The sequence below is a fragment of the Panulirus ornatus genome, chromosome 21 (assembly GCF_036320965.1).
Source record: "Panulirus ornatus isolate Po-2019 chromosome 21, ASM3632096v1, whole genome shotgun sequence".
Lineage (NCBI taxonomy): Eukaryota > Metazoa > Arthropoda > Malacostraca > Decapoda > Palinuridae > Panulirus > Panulirus ornatus.
In genome coordinates, this window is record NC_092244.1 from 14,171,479 (window position 1) to 14,189,920 (window position 18,442).

At 40.9% G+C, this 18,442-nt stretch overlaps 1 long non-coding RNA gene across 1 annotated transcript in view; it reads left to right on the top strand.

Annotated features, from left to right (window-relative positions):
* The first annotated feature begins 114 nt into the window (after positions 1-114).
* The window catches only part of LOC139756213 (uncharacterized), a 37,693-nt gene continuing 19,365 nt past the window's right edge, over positions 115-18,442 (top strand). Inside the window, exon 1 of the long non-coding RNA XR_011714299.1 lies at positions 115-272. This is a non-coding gene — a long non-coding RNA (uncharacterized lncRNA). The remainder of the gene's footprint in view (positions 273-18,442) is intronic.

An 18,442-nucleotide genomic window follows, 5' to 3' on the forward strand; every position in this document is an offset into this window, starting at 1 on the left:
ATATGAGATAATAATAAGAAAAACTCTGTGAGAATATTCTATTCTAAATCTGTTTGAAAATCAAACACATGATTATTTATTGGTGATATGAATCATCATCGAACGCAGTCAGTAAACTTTGTTTTTGTATTGTGAGAGAGTGAATGTTACATAATAGCTTCTCGTTCTATCCTAAGTGCCAAATACGGCAAAAAAAATATGTTTATTTATTGCTGATTTGACCATCAAGAAACTCCGGACAGCAAGTGTGGTTTGCATGGAGTAACACTAAGGTAAATATGGATTGTTTTACTCTGAACTGGTGTGCTGATTTGGTGTAAATGAGCAGACATTTGTAGGTATTTTAAACTGCTAGGCTCATGTGTGTATGTACATTGATATCCAAATAAGGCAAGGTACCCTCACCTTCTTCACTGGTAAATATTATAGAGGTGTTGAAGTTGTGTTGTGTAGGGAGAAAATCGCCTAAGTCGGCAGCATTCGGCCATATTGAAATTACGTCATTTGGCGCCTTTGGGCATGCTTCGGGGAAGGGTTTTAACTTCGAAGAACCTCAGGTAGAGTTTAATCACCACAACTGAAGGGAATGCTAGTAATCGAAATGTGGGTGTAACAACGAACCAATGATTATTTGGAAAAAATGTTGGTTCCTGAAAATGATCCTGAACCTATTTAAATGAGAATCCTTTACAGTCAATAATAATTCCTATCACAAAGTGAAACTTCTACTTAAAGGTAATGGTGACGATAAAACTCTACAATTTCTCCTCCACTCCTGTACATGTACGGTTTAATAAACAGTCCAGCGAGACAGTACCAGTTTAGATGGATCACTTGCTCACAAACTCTCTTAAGTGGCCTTGTGGCTTTGATGAACCGTTACTTAGTCCAGTTTCCCAGTCGAACGTAAATAACTAGGATCAAATCAACAAATTGAATACGTGTCAACTTCAGCCATAAGCAAGTAAGTTTTGGCATGATCACCCTTCACTGTGTGGATGACCTGTTCAAGTTTTTGTCCAAAAGGACGTGGTAAGCTCGCTCTACCCTTGTCGTCGAAATAATAAAATATTGCATCAGTGACTGCTAATTTGTTTTCAGTATTGAGTTATTTTTCATTTCTTCCCGGATTTGATCGCCGTTTCCCGTGTCAGCGAGGTAGCGCCAGGAACACAAAGAAAGGCCACATCCGTTCACATCCATTTTCAAGCTGTCATATGTAATGCATGTGTAATGAGTTCTGTCAATAGGTATTCGGCAAGGGGATAGGAATTCCCCGTTCTGCTTTGAATAGTTCACGCACACACAGATTTCTTTGTCGTTCTCACAGGCGCCAAATGGTTTCGTCTAAGTATATGACGCAATTTGCATATGGCTAAATGATGAAGACATCGTCGATGTGTAGATTTGATCACCGTTTCTCGCGTTAGCGAAGTAGCTTCAGGAATAGATGAAAAAGGGATGCATCCGCTTTCATCAATTCTCTAGCTGTCTTGTGTAATGCACCGGAACCACAGCTCCCTATCCACAACCAGACCCCACAGACCTCTCTATGGTTTACCCCGGACGCTTCAAATGCCCTGGGTCAGTCCATTGACAGCACGTCGACCCCTGTACACCACATAGTTCCAATTCTTTTTTCAGTGCACGCTTTTCACCCTCTTGCTTGTTCAGGCCCAGATCACTCAAAATCTTATCACTATCATCCCATCTCCACAGTGGTTTCCCGTTCTCCTTTTTCTTCCACACCACACACACACACACACACACACACACACACACACATATATATATATATATATATATATATATATATATATATATATATATATATATATATATATATATATGGCTATCAGTTACCTGAAACACTTCACTTTCTCCAAATTTCTTCCATTCAGACCTACTTCTCAACCATCTTGTTCCTCTGCAATGTTACCTAATAAGTTGCACATTTTTTCCTCCTTTCACACACACACTCCCAAACTCAGTCGTCAACAACGTTGTCTCACTCGAATCTGCCACCAGTGCTGTGTCATCAACAAACAACAACTAACTCACATCCCAGGCCCCTTTATCCGTGTAGTATGCATACTTCCCCTCTTTCCAATACTCTTACATGTGCCTCCTTCATCATCCCACCCATAAACAGATTAAACAGCCATGGTGACATAACTTATCCATTCTGCAGACCAACCTTCACCTGGAATGACGTCTACCTTCTCGTCCACACGCCTTACACTTGATAAAATCTTTCACTGCGTCCAGTATCGCTCTTCCTACAATATGTATTCTTAACACCTACCACAAGGCATCTATGTTAACCCTGTCTCCACACCCATATATGCCACATTCATATTCTTCAGTTTCTGGTAACATTTTCCACGCACATTCTTCTATAGTAAACATTTTCCACACATTCTTTAAAGTAAACATTTTTCCACACACATTCTTTAAAGTAAACGCCTGATTCACATACCCTCTACCACTCCTGAAACCACATCGCTCCTCCCCAATCTGATGCTTTGTACATGCCTTCACTCCTTCTCAATCTAAGGCTTTATATATGCCTTCACCTTCTCAGTCACAACCCTGCTATGCAACTTACCAGGTACGATCAACAGACTTTTACCTTTGAAGTCGGAACACTCACCTGTATCCCTCTTGCCTTTATACAGTAGCACTATACATGCATTTCGCCAATCCTCTGACATGTTACCATGCATACGTACGCTGAAAATCCAGACGAATCAGTCAACAGTACCGGCACCCCGATTTCTAAAGAAATTCAACTGCAATACCGTCCACTCCAGCCGCTTTGCCACATTTTGTCTTCCGCAAGGTTTTCCCCACTTCTTTCTTCGCACAACCGTTCTCCATGACTGCTCACTTCGCATACCATTCTACCCAAAAACCCTACGTCTGCCACCCTAATCATCAAACATATTCAACAGCCGTTCAAAATACCCACTCCATGTTTCCCTGCTCTTATTTACTACTTGTTACAGACTTACCATATTCCTCCTCCACTGACGATCCCATCTGTTCTTTTATTTTTCGTACATTCATAACCTTTCAAAACAACATCTTATTCTCCCCAAAGTTTCCTAATACTCTCACATCTTATTCTCCCCAAAGTTTTTATTAACCCCTGCACCTTACTCTTGACCTCCTGCCGCTTTCTTTCATACATCTTCCAATATTTGCACTCCATCCCTGTATCTTCCAGACGCCTCTTTTTTTTTTTATATTTTTCTTTAGCAACTTTACTTCACTCCACCACTCACTGCCCTTTCTAATCTGCTAACTTCCCACATTTTATTTGCCATATGCATCTCTTGCACATGGCAGAACTGCTTTGTTGAATACCTCTCATTCTTATACCTCTTCCCTAGCCTCATTTACTCTCACCATTTGCCATTCTACACTCAGTCTCCTGGTATTTCTTCTCAAATCTCTTTTACAAGCTTATTGACTCTCACTCTTCTCACCAATAATGTTTTCTCTTTTCCGAAACCCTTTATAAATCTTCACCCTCGTCTCCACAAGGTAGTGATCAGACGTCCCACCATCTCCGCCTCTCAGCACTTTTCACATTCAGAAATCTCTCTTTTACTCGCTTATCAATTAACATGTAATCCACTAATGCCCGCTGATGATATTTCCTACTATACGTACACTTATGTATGTCTATTTTTAGACCAGGTATTCCCGTTAACCAGGCCTTTTTCAGCAAAAAAACTACACAAGCTGTTCATAGTTTCCATTCACCTTACTAAGTACCTCGTGCCCCCAGGGATACCCTCAACTGCCACATTACTCTCCCTCGCATTTGAATCGCCCATCACTTATAACCGGTCTCGTGCACCGAAACTGCCGACCCACTCAGCAGCTCCCAAAACACTTGCCTCTCATGATCTTTTCTTCCCATGGCCAATTGCATAAGCACTACTAATCACCCATCTCTCACTACATCACTTTTATTATCCCTTTCAGTCTTTCACACACTTCCACAAATTTGCTTCAGGGTTAGTGCTACTCTTTCCTCAGCACTAGCTCACTCACTACATTTCCGATCCATTCTTTCCGTTTACCCTTGAGCCTTGTTTCACTCAGAATCAGAACATCCAGGTTTCTATCCTTAAACATACTACTTATCTCTCCTTTTGTCCTGATCTTTGTTGCATCCACTCAAATTTAGACGCCCCAGCTTGAGCCTTCGAGGAGGATGAGTACTCCTCGCCTGGCACCTTCTTCTGTTCCATCTATTAGATTTTGAAATACAAGAATGGAGGGGGCCATGTTTTACTGTTAAATGTTATTTTTTTTCAATGTTAGTCGTATTTACCTCCTCCTCTTGGCTTTATCTTGCACAAGTCCACAACGCTGTCTCCCGAAGGAATGCTTTCTCTTGACCCCTTCGTATACTACTCTTGCCTGAAACTTCTATTTGTGTCCTATTGTTCTAGACTTTTTTTTCTAGCATCAAAGAACTACTCGATGTTAACTTTGTAATGGCTTCTAATATATGGGTGATTATTGGTGCTTATGCATCTGGTCAGGAGAAAGATCTTGAGAGGCAAGTGTTTTGAGAGCAGCTACGTGAGTGTGTCTGCAGTTTTGGTGCACGAGACCGGGTATTAGCGCGAATGGGGTATCCAGTGTTGTGAATGGAAATGGTGAAAAGCTTATGGATTTGTGTGCTGAATAGAGACTGGTGATTGGAAATACCTGGTTTAAAAAGAAAGATATACACATGTATATGTATGTGAGTAGGAGGTGGTCAAAAAGCATTATTAGATTACATAATAATTGGTAGGCGTGAAAAAGAGACTTTTGGATTTAACTGTGCTATGAGGTGTAGCTGCTGGAATATCTGATTTTTATCTTGTTGAGGCGAAGTTGAAGATTTGTAGAGGCTGGAGGCGAAGATGAAGATTTGTAGAGGTTTTCAAAAAAGAGGAGAGAATGTAGGGGAGAAGAGTGGTGAGAATAAGTGAGCTTGGAAAGGAGACTTGTGTGAAGACGTACCAGGAAAGATTGAGTGTAAAATTGCAAAAGATGAGGGCAAATGACAATTGAAAGAAATGCTTATGGCATGCTAAAGGTGGGCGGTAGGCAGATTAGAAAGGGTTGTGAGTAATGGGGTGAAGAAATAAAGCTGTAATTGAAAGATAAAAGATAGTTGTTTGGACGATACTAAGAAGGAAGGAGTGCAAATGACTGGGAGATGCATAAGAGAAAGCGGCAGGAGGTCAAGAGGAAGGTGCAAGGGTTGAAAAATGAGAGTTGGGGTGAGATGCTATCATAAAACAATATGGAGAATAAAAAAATGTTTTAGGAGGAGGTAAATGATATGCGAAAGCCAATAGAACAAATAGGAAAATGGGTGAAGATGGTAAAGGGTTAAGTAACAACGAGTAATGGTGGAGTAAGGAAGAGACGGAGTGATTATTTTGAAGGATTGATGAATGTGTGTGATGATAGAGTGGCAGATAGAGTGGTTTGGGTGGTGTGCGAACTGAGAGAGTCAGGGAGAGTGTTTTGGTGAAGAGAGAAGTGGTGAAAGCCTTGCGGAAGAAGATTTCCGGCAAGGCGGCCGGAGTGGATGGGATTGCAGTTGAATTTATTTAGAAAGGGGGTGACTGTGTTGTTGATTGGTTAGTAAGGATATTCAGTGTGTGTATGGATCATGGTGAAGTGCGTGAGGACTGGGAGAATGCACGAGTAGTGCCATTGTACGTAGACAAAGGGGATAAAGGCGAGTGTTCAGACTAGAGAGGCATAAGTTTGTTGAGTATTTCTGTAAAATTGTATGGGAGGATATTCATTGAGAGGGTGAAGATATGCACAGAGCATCAGACTGGGAGGAGTAATGTAGTTTTAGAAGTGGTAGAGCATGTGTGGATCAGGTGTTTACTTTGAAAATATATGTGAGGAATAGTTAGAAAAAAGATGGATTTGTATGTAGGATTTATGGATCTGGAGAAGGAAAATGATAGGTTTGATAAAGATGACTTTGTGGAAGGCCTTAAGAATAGAACATATGGTGTGGGTGGTAAGCTGCCAGCAGTAGTGAAAAGTTTTTATCAAGGGTATAAGGTATGTGTACGAGTAGGAAGAGGAGAATGATTGGTTACCTGTGAAGGTTGGTCTGCGGCAAGGGTGTGTCATTTCCCCATAATTGTTTAATTTCTTTATGGATGGGGTGGTGTAGGAGGTAAATGCAAGTTATGGAGAGAGGGGCAAGAATGCTGTCTGTTTGTGATGAGAGGGCCTGGGAAGTGTCAGTTGTTGTTAACCGATGATACAGCAGTGATGCCTGATTCCAGCGAGAAGCTGCTGAAGTTGGTGACTGAGTTTGGAATATTGTGTGAAAGGAGGAAGTTGAGAGTAAGTGTGAATAAGCAAGGTTATTAGGTTCAGTAGGGTTGAGGGACAAGTTAGTTGGGATGTAAGTTTGAATGGAGAAAAAATGGAGGAAGAGAAGTATTTTAGAAATTTTATGGTGGAATTGGCAGCCAATGGAACTATGGAAGCGGAATTGAGTCATAGGGTGAAGATGGGGGCGAAGGCTCTGGAAGATGTAAGGGTTGAAAACGTTGGCAAATTAGAGTTGGGGTGAGAGACCATCATTAAATTTTAGGGAGAATAAAAAGATGCTTTGGAAGTAGGTACATAATGTGCGAAAGAAACAGAACAAATAGGAACATGAGTGAAGATGGAAAAGTGATATGTAGTAACAGGTAGTGGTGGAGTGAGGAGGAGTTGGAGTGAGTATTTTGGAGGATTGTTGTATGTGTTTAATGATAGAATAGAAGCTGCAGGGTATTTTTTTGGGTTGGTGTGCGAAGCGAGAGAGTAGGGAGAGAGGTTTAGTGAAGAGAGAAGAGGTGGTGAGAGCCTTGCAGAAGATAAAATCCTGCAAGATGGCCGGAGTGAATGGAGCTGAATATATTTGGAAGGGGGGTGACTGTGTTGTTCATTGGTTGTTAAGGATATTCACTGTGTGTATGGATCATGGTGAAGTGCCTTAGGATTGGCGTAATGCATGTATAGTGCCATTGTACAAAGGAAAAGAGGATAAAGGCGAGTGTTCGAACTACAGAGGCATAAGTTTGTTGAGTATTCTTGTAAAATTGTACGGGAGGGTATTGATTGAGAGGGTGAAGGCATGCACAGAGCATCAGACTGGGGAGGAGCAGTGTGGTTTTAGAAGTTATAGAGGATGTGTGGATCAGGTGTTTACTTTGAAGAATGTATGAGAAATACTTAGAAAAACAGACAGATTTCTATGTAGGATTTATGGTTCTGGAGAACGCATATGATTGGGTTAATAGAGATACTTTGTAAAATGCCTTAAGAATATATGATGTGGGAGGTAAGTTTTCAGCAGCAGTGAAAAGTTTTAATCAAGGGTGTAAGGCATGTGTATGAGTAGGAAGAGAGGAGTGATTGGTACCCAGTGAAAGTCGGGCTGTGGCAGAGGATTGTGATGTCCCTTAGGTTGTTTGATTTCTCTATTGATAGGGTGGTTTGGCAGGTAAATTTAAGAGTTTTGGAGAGAGGGGCACGGATGCAGATGATATAGCACTGGCGGCTGATTCCAGTGAGAAACTGCAGAAGTTGGTAACTTAATTTGGAAAAGTGTGAGAAAGGAGAAAGTTGAGAATAAATGTGAATAAGAGCAAATTAATTAGGGTCAGCAGGGTTGAGGGACAAGTTAGTTGGGATGTAAGTTTAACTGGAAAAAAGAATGGAGGAAATAAAGTGACTTAGAAATCTGGGAGTGGACTTGGCAGCCAATAGAACTATAGCAACGGAAGTTTGTTGTAGTGTAGGGAAGGGGTTGAAGATTCTAGAAGCGATGAAGAATGTGTGGAAAGAGAGAACGTTATCTCTAAGAGCAAAAATGGGTATTTTTGAAGGAATGTTAGTTCCAACAATATTATGTTGCGAAGCATGGGCTGTATATAGGGTTGTACGGACAAGGGTGGATGTGTTGAAAATAAAATGTATGAGAACAATATGTAGTGTGAGGTGGTTTGATGGAGTAAGTAATGAAAGAGTAAGAGAATTGTGTGATAATGAAAAGTGTGTGATTGAGAGAGCAGAAGAGGGTGTGTTGAAATTGTTTGGACATATGGAGAGAGTCAATGAGGAAAGTTTGACAAAGGAATATATATGTGTAAGGTGGAGGGAACAAGAAGCTAGAGACCAAACTGGAGGTGGAAAGTTGGAGTGAAAAAGATTTTGAGCGATCGGGGCCTCAACATGCAGGAGAGTGAGAGGCGTGTAAAGAATAGATTTAATTGGAACCATGTGGTATACTGGGGTTGACGTACTGTCACTAGACTGAACCATGGCATGTGAAGTCTTGGTTAAACCATGGAAGGGTCTTTAGGGCCTGGATGTGGATTGGGAACTTTATTTTCAGTGCATTACACATAATAGCTAGAGACTGAATGTTAACGAATGTGGCCTTTTTATTTTCTCTGTTTTCCTGCCGTTACCTCGCTGACACGGGAAACGTGAGTGGGGGGAGCGGGGGGCTGAAAAACCCTCCCATTCTTGTATTTCAATTTCTGAAAGAGGAAAGAGAAAAATGAGTAAAGCGAGAAGTGCTCTTCCTCCTCGAAGGCTCCCATTGGCGTGTCTGAATGTGTGTGGATGTCACCAAGATGAGAAGAAAGTAGAGGTAGGTGGTATGTTTGAGGAAAGAATCATGAATGTTCTGGCTCTGAGTGAAACGAAACTCAAGGGTAAAGGGAGAGAATGGTTTCGAAACGCATTGTGAGAAACGCCTTGTGAGAGGACAAGACCTAAGGAAGGAGTAGCACTGATCCTGAAGCAAAAGTTGTCGGAGTGTGTCTTAGAGTTCAAGAAAATTCTAGAATTGTGGGTAAAACTGGATGGCGAGAGATGGGTGCTTATTGTGTCTTATGCACCTGGTCATGAGAAGAACGATCACGAGAGGCAAGTTTGTTAGCAATTTTGGTGCATGAGACTGGATATTAGTGATGGGTGAAAAACATGCGAAGGTGAGTAATGTGGCAGCTGAGGGTATAATTGGAGCGCATTCAGTGTTGTGAACGGAAATGGTAAACACCTTAAGGATTTGTGTACTATAAAGAGACTGGTGATTGGAAATACCTGGTTTAAAAAGAGAGATACACAGAAGTATGTGTATGTGAGTTGAGGATGGTCAAAAAGCAGTATTAGATTACACTTTGATTGATTGACGTGTAAAACAGACTTTTGGGTGTAAATGTGCTAAGAAGGTTAACTGTTGGAATGTCTGGTCAGTATCTTGTCGAGGCTAAGATGAAGATTTGTAGATTTTTCAAAAAAAGAGGAGAGTATGTAGCTCAGAAGAGAATTCTGAGAGTAAGTGTGCTTGAAAGGAGACATGTGTGAAAAAGTACCAGGAAAGATTGAGTGTAAATGGGAATAGGTGAGAATAGTTGACGTGAGGGATTGGGTGAGGAATGGGATGCATTTAGGGAAGCAGTGATGGCATGTAAAACAGAAGCATATTGCATGTTAAAGGTAGGTGTGCAGATAAGAAAGGCTTTTGAGTGGTGGTATGAAGAAGTAAAGTTGTAAGTGAGAGAGAAAAGATAGGCGTTTGGACGGTACTTACAAGGCAGTAGTGCAAATGACTGGGAGATGCAAAAGAAAAAGTGCAATGAGGTCAAGAGTAAGGTGCAAGGGTTGAAAAAGAGAGCAAATGAGAGTTGGGGTGAGACTGTCATGAAACTGTAGGGAGAATAAAAAGATGTTTTAGAAGGAGGTAGATAATGTGTGAAAGACAAGAGAGCAAATCGGAACATGTGTAAAGATGGGAAAGGGGGGGTAAGTAATAAGAGGTAGCAGTGGAGTGAGGAGAAGTTGGAGTTAGAATTTTGAAGGATTGTTGAATGTGATTGATGATAAAAAGGAAGATGTAGTGTGTTTTCGCTGGGGTGGTGTGCGAAGTAAGAGAGTCAGGAAGAGTGGTTTGGTGAAGAGAGAAGAGGTGGTGAAAGCCTTGCGGAAGATGACATCCGGCAAGGCGGCCGGATTGAATGGTACTGCAGTTGAATATACTTGGAAAGAGAGTGACTGTGTTGTTGATTTGTTGGTAAGGATTTTGAGTGTGTGTATTGATGATGGTGAAGTGCCTGAGGATTTGTGGAATGCATGTATAGTGCCATTGCTCAAAGGCAAAGGGGATAAAAGTGAGTACACTAGCTACAGAGGAATAAGTTTGTTGAGTCTTCCTGTAAAATTGTATGTTAGGGTATTGACTGAGAGGATGAAGTCATGTACAGAGCATCAGATTGGGAAGGAGCAGTGTGGTTTTAGAAGTGGTAGATGATGTATGGATCAGGTATAAATTTTGAAGAATACATGAGAAATACTTAGAAAAACCGACGTGTTTGTATGAAAGATTTATGGATCTGGAGAACGTCGGTTAGCTGCAGGGGTTTGTGATATCCCCATGGTTGTTTAATTTCTTTATGGATGGGGTGGTTTGGGAGGTAGATGCAAGAGATTTGGAGACTCGGGCGAGTGTGCAGTCTGTTCGGGATGAGTGGGCCTGGGAAGTGAGTCATTTGTTCTTCGCCGATGATGTAGTACTGGTGGCTGATTCCATTAAGAAACTGGATTTAACCAGGGCATGTGAAACGTGTGGGATACATCATGGAAAGGTGCGTGGGTGTGGATGTGGATAGGAAGCTGTGGTTTCAGTGCATTACACATGATAACTAGAGACTGAATGTGAACAAATGTGGCCTTTTTATTTTGTATGTTTTCCTGGAGCTGCGTCGCTGAACGTGGGAAACAGGAAAAAGAAGGAGTCAAGCGGGGGGTGTCTGAACGTGTGTGGATGTAACCAAGATGAGAAAAAAGTAGAGGCAGGTAGTATGTCTGAGGAAAGAAACCTGAATAATCTGGCTCTGAGTGAAACAAAAGTCAAGGGTAAAGGGAAAGAATGGTTTCGAAATGCCTTGTGAGAAAAGTCAGTCGTTGGTGAGAGAACAAGAGCTAAGGAAGGAGCAACACTACTCCTGGAGCAGGAGTTCTCAGAATGTGTGTTAGAGTTCGAGTGTATTCTGGATTGTGGGTAGATGTGAAAATGGATGGCGAGAGATGGGTGATTACTGGACCTTATGCATCTGATCATGCGAAGAACGATCTGAGAGGCAAGTTTGTTAGCAATTTTGGTGCACGAGACTGGGCATTAGTGGTGGGTGAAATAAATGTGAAGGTGAGTAATATGGCAACTGAGGATATAGTTGGTGCGCATAGGGTATCCAGTGTTGTGAATGGAAATGGTAAAGACCTTGATAATTTGTGCGTTAAAAAGAAACTGGTGATTGGAAATACCTGGTTTAGAAAGAGATATACATATGTATGTGAGTAGGATATCATCAAAAAGCATTATAAGATTACATTTTAACTTATTGGCGTGTAAAACAAAGACTTTTGGGTTTAAATGTGCCAAGAAGGATAGTTACTGGAATGTTTGGTCACTATCTTTTGGAGGCAAAGATGAAGAGTTGTAGAGGTTTTCAAAAAGAGAATAGTATATAGGGGAGAAGAGAGTGCTGAGAGTAAATAAACTTGGAAAGGAGACCTGTGTGAAGAAGTACCAGGAAGATTGAGTATGAAATGGGAGCAGGTGAGAGCAAATTACGTGAGGGGAGTGGGTGAGGAATGGGATATTTTAAGGAAGCAGTGACGGGATGCACTGGAGAAGCATGGGGGCATGCTAAAGATAGGAAGTAGTCAGATTAGAAAGGCTTGTGATTGGTGGGACGAAGAAGTAAATTTGTAAGTGAGAGAAAAGATAGGCGTTTGGACGATATTTACAAGGTAAGAGTGCAAATAACCGGGATATGTATATGGAAACGCGGCAGGATGTCACAAGGAAGATGCAAGGGTTGAAAAAGAGGGCAAATAAGAGTTGGGATGAGAGGCTATCATTAAACTTTGGGGAGAATAAAAAGATGTTGTGGAAGAGGTAAATAATATGCGAAAGACAAGAGAACAAATAGGAACATGAGTAAAGATGGAAAATGGGGCAAGTAATAACAGGTAGTGGTGGAGTGAGGAGTTGGAGTGAGAATTTTGAAGGATTGTTGAATGTGTTTGATGAGAGAATGGAAGATATAGGGTGTTTTGGTTTGGGTGGTATGCGAAGTGAGAGAGTCAGGAAAAATGGTTTGGTGAAGAGATAAGAGGAGGTGAAAGCCTTGGGGAAAATGAAATTAGGCAAGGCGGACGGAATGGATGGTACTGCAGCTGAATATATTTGGGAAGGTTGTGACTGTGTTGGTAATTGGTTAGTAAGGATTTTCAATGTGTATGGATGATGGTGAAGTGCCTAAATATGTGTGGAATGCATGTATAATGCCACTGTTCAAAGGCAAAGAGGATAAAGGCGACTTTTCAAACTACAGAGGCATAAGTTTTTTCATTATTCCTGTAGAAGTGTAGGAAGAGTATTGATTGAGAGGGTGAAGTCATGTATAGAGCATGAGGTTGGGGAGGAGCAGTGCGGTTTCAAAAGTGGTTGGTGTGCTGTAGATCAGGTGTGTATTTTGAAGAATATATGTGAGAAATACTTAGAAAAATTGATGTATTTGTATGTAAGATTAATGTATCTGGAGAATGCATATAATAGGGTTCATAGAGATGCTTTGTAGAAGGTCTTAAGAATATATGGTGTGGGAGGTAAGCTGCCTGCAGCAGTGGAAAGTTTATATCAAGGGTGCAAGGCATGTGTATGAGTAGGAAGAGAGGAGAGTGATTGGTTCCAAATGAAGGTCGGTTTGCAGTAGGGATTTGTGATGTCCCCATGGTTGTTTAATTTCGCTATGCATGGGGTGGTTCGGGAGTGAAATGCAAGAGTTTTGCAGAGACGGGCGAATATGCAGTATGTTGGGGTGATTGAGACTGGGAAGTGAGTCGTTTGTTGTTCGCCGATGATATAGCACTTTTGGCCGATTCTAGTGAGGTGAGTGACTGAGTTTGGAAAAGTGTGTGAAAGTAGAAAGTTGAGAGTAAATGTGAGTAAAAGCAAGGTTTTTAGGTTCAGTAGGGTTGAGGGACAAGTTAGTTGGGATTTAAGTTTGAATGGAGAAAAATGGAGGGAGTGAAGTGTTTGAGAAATCTAGGATTGGACGTAGAAGGCAATGGAAACATGGAAGCTGAATTAAGGCATAGTGTGAGGAAGGGGCTTATGGATTTGTGTGCTGAAAAAAGACTGATGATTGGAAATACCTCGTTTCAAAAGACAGATATACACAAGTACAAGTATGTGAGTAGGAAATGATCAAAAAGTATTATTAAACTACGTTTTAATTGATAGGCGTGTAAAAGAGAGACTTTTGCATGTAAATGTGCTAAGAAGGGTAGCCGCTGGAATATCTGATCCCTATCCTCTGGAGGCAAAGATGAAGATTTGTAGAGGCTTTCAAGAAAGAGGAGAGTACGGAGGGGAGAAGAGAGTGGTGATAGTAAATGAGCTTAGAAAGGAGACTTGTTTGAAGAAGTACCAGTAAAGATTGAGTATAAAATGGGAAAAGGTGAGAACAAATGACGTGAGGGGAGTGGATGAGGAATTGGATGTATTTAGGGAAGCAGTGATGGGATGTACAAGGGAAGCATGGGGCATGCTAAAGATTGGAGGTGGGCAGATTAGAAAGGCATGTCAGTGGTAGTATGAAGAAGTAAATTTGTAAGTGAAAGAGAAAAGATAGGTGTTTGGACGATATTTACATGGAAGGAATGGAAATGACTGGAAGACGTATAAGGAAAAGTGGCAGGAGGTCAAGAGGAAGGTGCAAGGGTTGAAAAAGAGGGGAAATGAGAGTTGGGATGAGAGACTGCCATTAGACTTTAGGGAGAATAAAATGATGTTTTGGAAGGAGGTAAATAACATGCGAAATACAAAAAACGAATAGGAATATCAGTGAAGATGGGAAAGGGGGTAAGTAATAACAGGTTGTGGTGGAGTGAGGAGGAGTTGGAGTGAGAATTTTGAAGGATTGTTGAATATGTTTGATGAGAGAATAGAAGATGTAGGGTGTTTTGGTTGGGGTGGTGTGCGAAGTGAATCAGGAAGAATGGTTTGGTTAAGAAAGAAGACGTGATGAAAGCCTTGGGGAAGATGGAATCCGGCAAGGCGGCCGGATTAGATGGTACTGCAGTTACATATATTTGGATAGGTTGTGACTTTGTTGGTAATTGGTTAGTAAGGATTTTCAGCGTGTGTATGGTTGATGGTGAAGTGCCTGAAGATTTGTGGAATTTAAATATAATTCCATTGTTCAAAGGCAAAGGGGATAAGGGCAACTGTTCAAACTACAGAGGCATAAGTTTTTTCATTATTCCTGTAGAATTGTATTGGAGGGTATTGATTGAGAGGGTGGTCATGTACAGAGCATGAGATTGGGTAGGATCAGTGTGGTTTGAAAAGTGGTAGAAGATGTGTGGATCAGGTGTGTATTTTGAAGAATATATGTGAGAAATACTGAGAAAAACAAATGTATTTGTATTCAAGAGTAATGTATCTGGTGAAGGCATATAATAAGGTTGACAGAGATGCTTTGTATAATGTCTTAAGAATATATGGTGTGGGAGGTAAGCTGCCAGCAGCAGTGAAACGTTTTTATCAAGGGTTTAAGGCATGTGTATGGTTAGAAAGAGAGGAGAGTGATTTGTTCCAAATGAAGGTCGGTTTGCTGCAGGGGTTTGTGATGGCCCCATGGTTGTTTAATTTCTTTACGGTTGTGGTGGTTTGGGAGGTAAATGCAAGAGTTTTGGTGAGACAAGGGAACATGCAGTATGTTGGGGATGAATGGGCCTGGGAAGTGAGTCATTTGTTGTTCGCCGATGATATAGAACTTTTGGCCGATTCCAGTGAGGTATTGCAGAAGTGGGTGACTAAGTTTGGAAAAGTGTGTGAAAGTAGAAAGTTGAGAGTAAATGTGAATAAAAGGAAGGTTAATAGGTTCAGTAGGGTTGAGGGACAAGTTAGTTGAGATTTAAGTTTGAATGGAGATGAAATGGAGGGAGTGAAGTGTTTGAGAAATTTAACAGTAGACTTAGAAGGCAGTGGAACTATGGAAGCAGAATTAAGTCATAGGGTGAGGAAGGGGGCTTGTGGATTTGTATGCTGAAAAAAGATTGATGATTGGAAATACCTGGTTTCAAAAGAGAGATATACACAAGAATATGCATGTGAGTAGGAGATGATCAGAAAGTATTATTGAACTACGTTTTGATTGGACGTAAATTGCTGAGAAGGGTAGCCGTTGGAATGCCTGATCATTATCCTGTGGAGGGAAAGTTGAAGATTTGTAGAGGTTTTCGAAAAAAAGGAGAGTACGTAGGGGAGAAGAGAGTGGTGATAGTAAGTGACCTTAGAAAGGAGACTTGTGTGAAGAAGTACCAGGAAAGATTGAGTATAAATTGGGAAAAGGTGACAACAAATGAAGTGAGGGGAGTGGGCGAGGAATGGGATGTATTTAGGGAAGCAGTGATGGGATGTACAAGAGAAACATGGGGCATGTTATAGATTGAAGGTGGGCAGATTGGAAAGACACGTGAGTGGTAGTGTGAAGTATATTTGTAAGTGAAAGATAAAAGATAGGTGTTTGGACGATGAATACAAGGAAGGAATGCAAATGACTTAGAGATGTATAGCATAAAGCAGCAGGAGGTCAAGAGGAAGGTGCAGTGGTTGAAAAACAGGGCAAATGAGAGTTGGGATGAGAGACTGTCATTAGACTTTAGGTAGAGTAAAAAGATGTTTTGGAAGGAGGTAAATAAGATGCGAAAGACAAAGAACACATAGGTACATGAGTGAAGATGGGAAAGGCGATGAGTAATAACAGGTAGTGGTGGAGTAAGGAGGAGTTAGAGTGAGAATTTTTGAAGGATGGTTGAATGTGTTTGATGAGAGAATGGAAGATGTAGGGTGATTTGGTTGGGGTGGTATGCAAAGTGAGAGAGTCAGGAAGAATGGTTTGGTAAAGAGAGAAAAGGTGGTGAAAGTCTTGGGGAAGATGAAATCCGGCAAGACGGCCGGATTGGATGGTATATCAGTTGAACATATTTGGAAAGGTTGTGACTGTGTTGGTAATTGGTTAGTAAGGATTTTCAGTGTGTGTATGGATAATGGTGAAGTGCCTGAAGAGTTGTGGATTGTAAATGTAATGCCATTGTTCAAGGGCAAAGGGGAAAAAGTCGACTGTTCAGAGTACAGAGGCATAAGTTTTTATTTCATTATTCCTGTAACATTGTATGGGAGGGTATTGATTGAGAGGGTGAACCCATGTACAGAGCATGAGATTTTGTTGAGGGGCATTTTGGTTTCAAAAGTGGTAGATGATGTGGGGATCAGGTGTGCATTTTGAAGAATATATGTGAGAAATATCTAGAAAAACAAATATATTTGTATGTAAGATTAATGTATCTGGAGAAGGTATATAACAGGGTTGATAAAGATGCTTTGTGGAAGGTCTAAAGAATATATAGTGTGGGAGGTAAGCTGCCAGCATTAGTGAAACTTTTTTATCAAGGGTGTAAGGCATGTGTATGACTGGGAAGAGAGGAGAGTGGTTGGTTCCAAATGAAGGTCGGTTTGCTGCAGGGGTTTGTGATGTCCCCATGGTTGTTAAATTTCTTTATGGATGGGGTGGTTCGGGAGGTAAATGCAAGAGTTTTGGTGATTCGGGGGAACATGCAATATGTTGGGGATGAATGGGCCCGGGAGGTGAGTCATTTGTTGTTCGCCGATGATATAGCACTTTTGGCCGATTCCAGTGGGATATAGCATAAGTCGGTGACTGAGTTTGGAAAATTGTGTGAAAGTAGAGAGTAAATGTGAATAAAAGCAAGGTTAATAGATTCACAAGGGTTAAGGTTGAAGATAGTTGGGATTTAAGTTTGAATGGAGAAAAGATGGAAGTGAAGTGCTTGAGAAATCTAGGAGTGGAATTAGAAGGCAGTGGAACTATAGAAGCGGAATTAAGGCATAGGGTGAGGAATGGGGTGTATGGATTTATGTGCTGAAAAAAGACTGATGATTGGAAATACCTGGTTTCAAAAGAGAGATATACACAAGTGTATGTATGTGAGTAGGGGATGATCAGAAAGTATTATTGAACAACTTTTCAATTGATAGGCGTGTAAAAGAGAAACTTTTGGATATAAATGTGCTAAGAAGGGTAGCCGCTGGAATGTCTGATCACTATCCTGTGGAGGAAAAGTTGAAGATTTGTAGAGGTTTTCAAAAAAGAGGAGAGTACGTAGGGGAAGAGAGTGGTGATAGTAAGTGAGGTTAGAAAGGAGACTTGTGTGAAGAAGTACTAAGAAAGATTGAGTAGAAAATGGGAAATGGTGACAACAAATGAAGTGAGGGGAGTGGGTGAGGAATGGGATGTATTTAGGGAAGAAGTGATGGGATGTACAAGAGAAGCATAGAGGATGCTGTAGATTGAAAGTGAGCCGATTGGAAAAGCATGTGAGTGGTAGGATGAAGTAAATTTGTAAAAGAAATAGAAAAGATAGGTGTTTGGACGATATTTACAAGGAAGGAATGCAAATGACTGGGAGATGTATAAGGAAAAGCAGCAGGAGGCCAAGAGGAAGGTGCAAGGGTTGAAAAACAGGGCAAATGAGAGTTGGGTGAGAGACTGTCATTAGACTTTAGGTAGAGTAAAAAGATGTTTTGGAAGGAGGTAAATAATATGCGAAAGACAAAGAACAAATAGGAACATGAGTGAAGATGGGAAAGAGGGTAATTAATAACAGGTAGTGGTGGAGTAAGGAGGAGTTAGAGTGAGAATTTTTGAAGGATTGTTGAATGTGTTTGATGAGAGAATGGAAGATGTAGGGTGTTTTGTTTGGAGTGGTATGCGAAGTGAGAGAGTCAGGAAGAATGGTTGGTAAAGAGAGAAGAGGTGGTGAAAGCCTTGGGGAAGATGAAATCCGGCAAGGCGGCCGGATGGGATTGTACATCAGTTGAATATATTTGGAAAGTTTGTGACTGTGTTGGTAATTGGTTAGTAAGGATTTTCAGTGTGGGTATGGATGATGGGGAAGTGCCTGTAGATTTGTGGATTGTAAATGTAATACCATTGTTCAAAGGGAAAGGGGATAAAGGCGCCTGTTCAAACTATAGAGGCATAAGTTTTCTTCATTATTTCTGTAAAATTGTATGGGAGGGTATTGATTGAAAGGGTGAAGCCAAGTACAAAGCATGAGATTGTGGAGGAGCAGTATGGTTTCAAAAGCTGGTAGATGATGTGTGGATCAGGTGTGTATTTTGAAGACTATATGTGAGAAATATTTAGAAAAACAGATATATTTGTATATAAGATTAATGTATCTGGAGAAGGTATATAACAGGGTTGATAAACATGCATTGTTGAAGGTCTTAAGA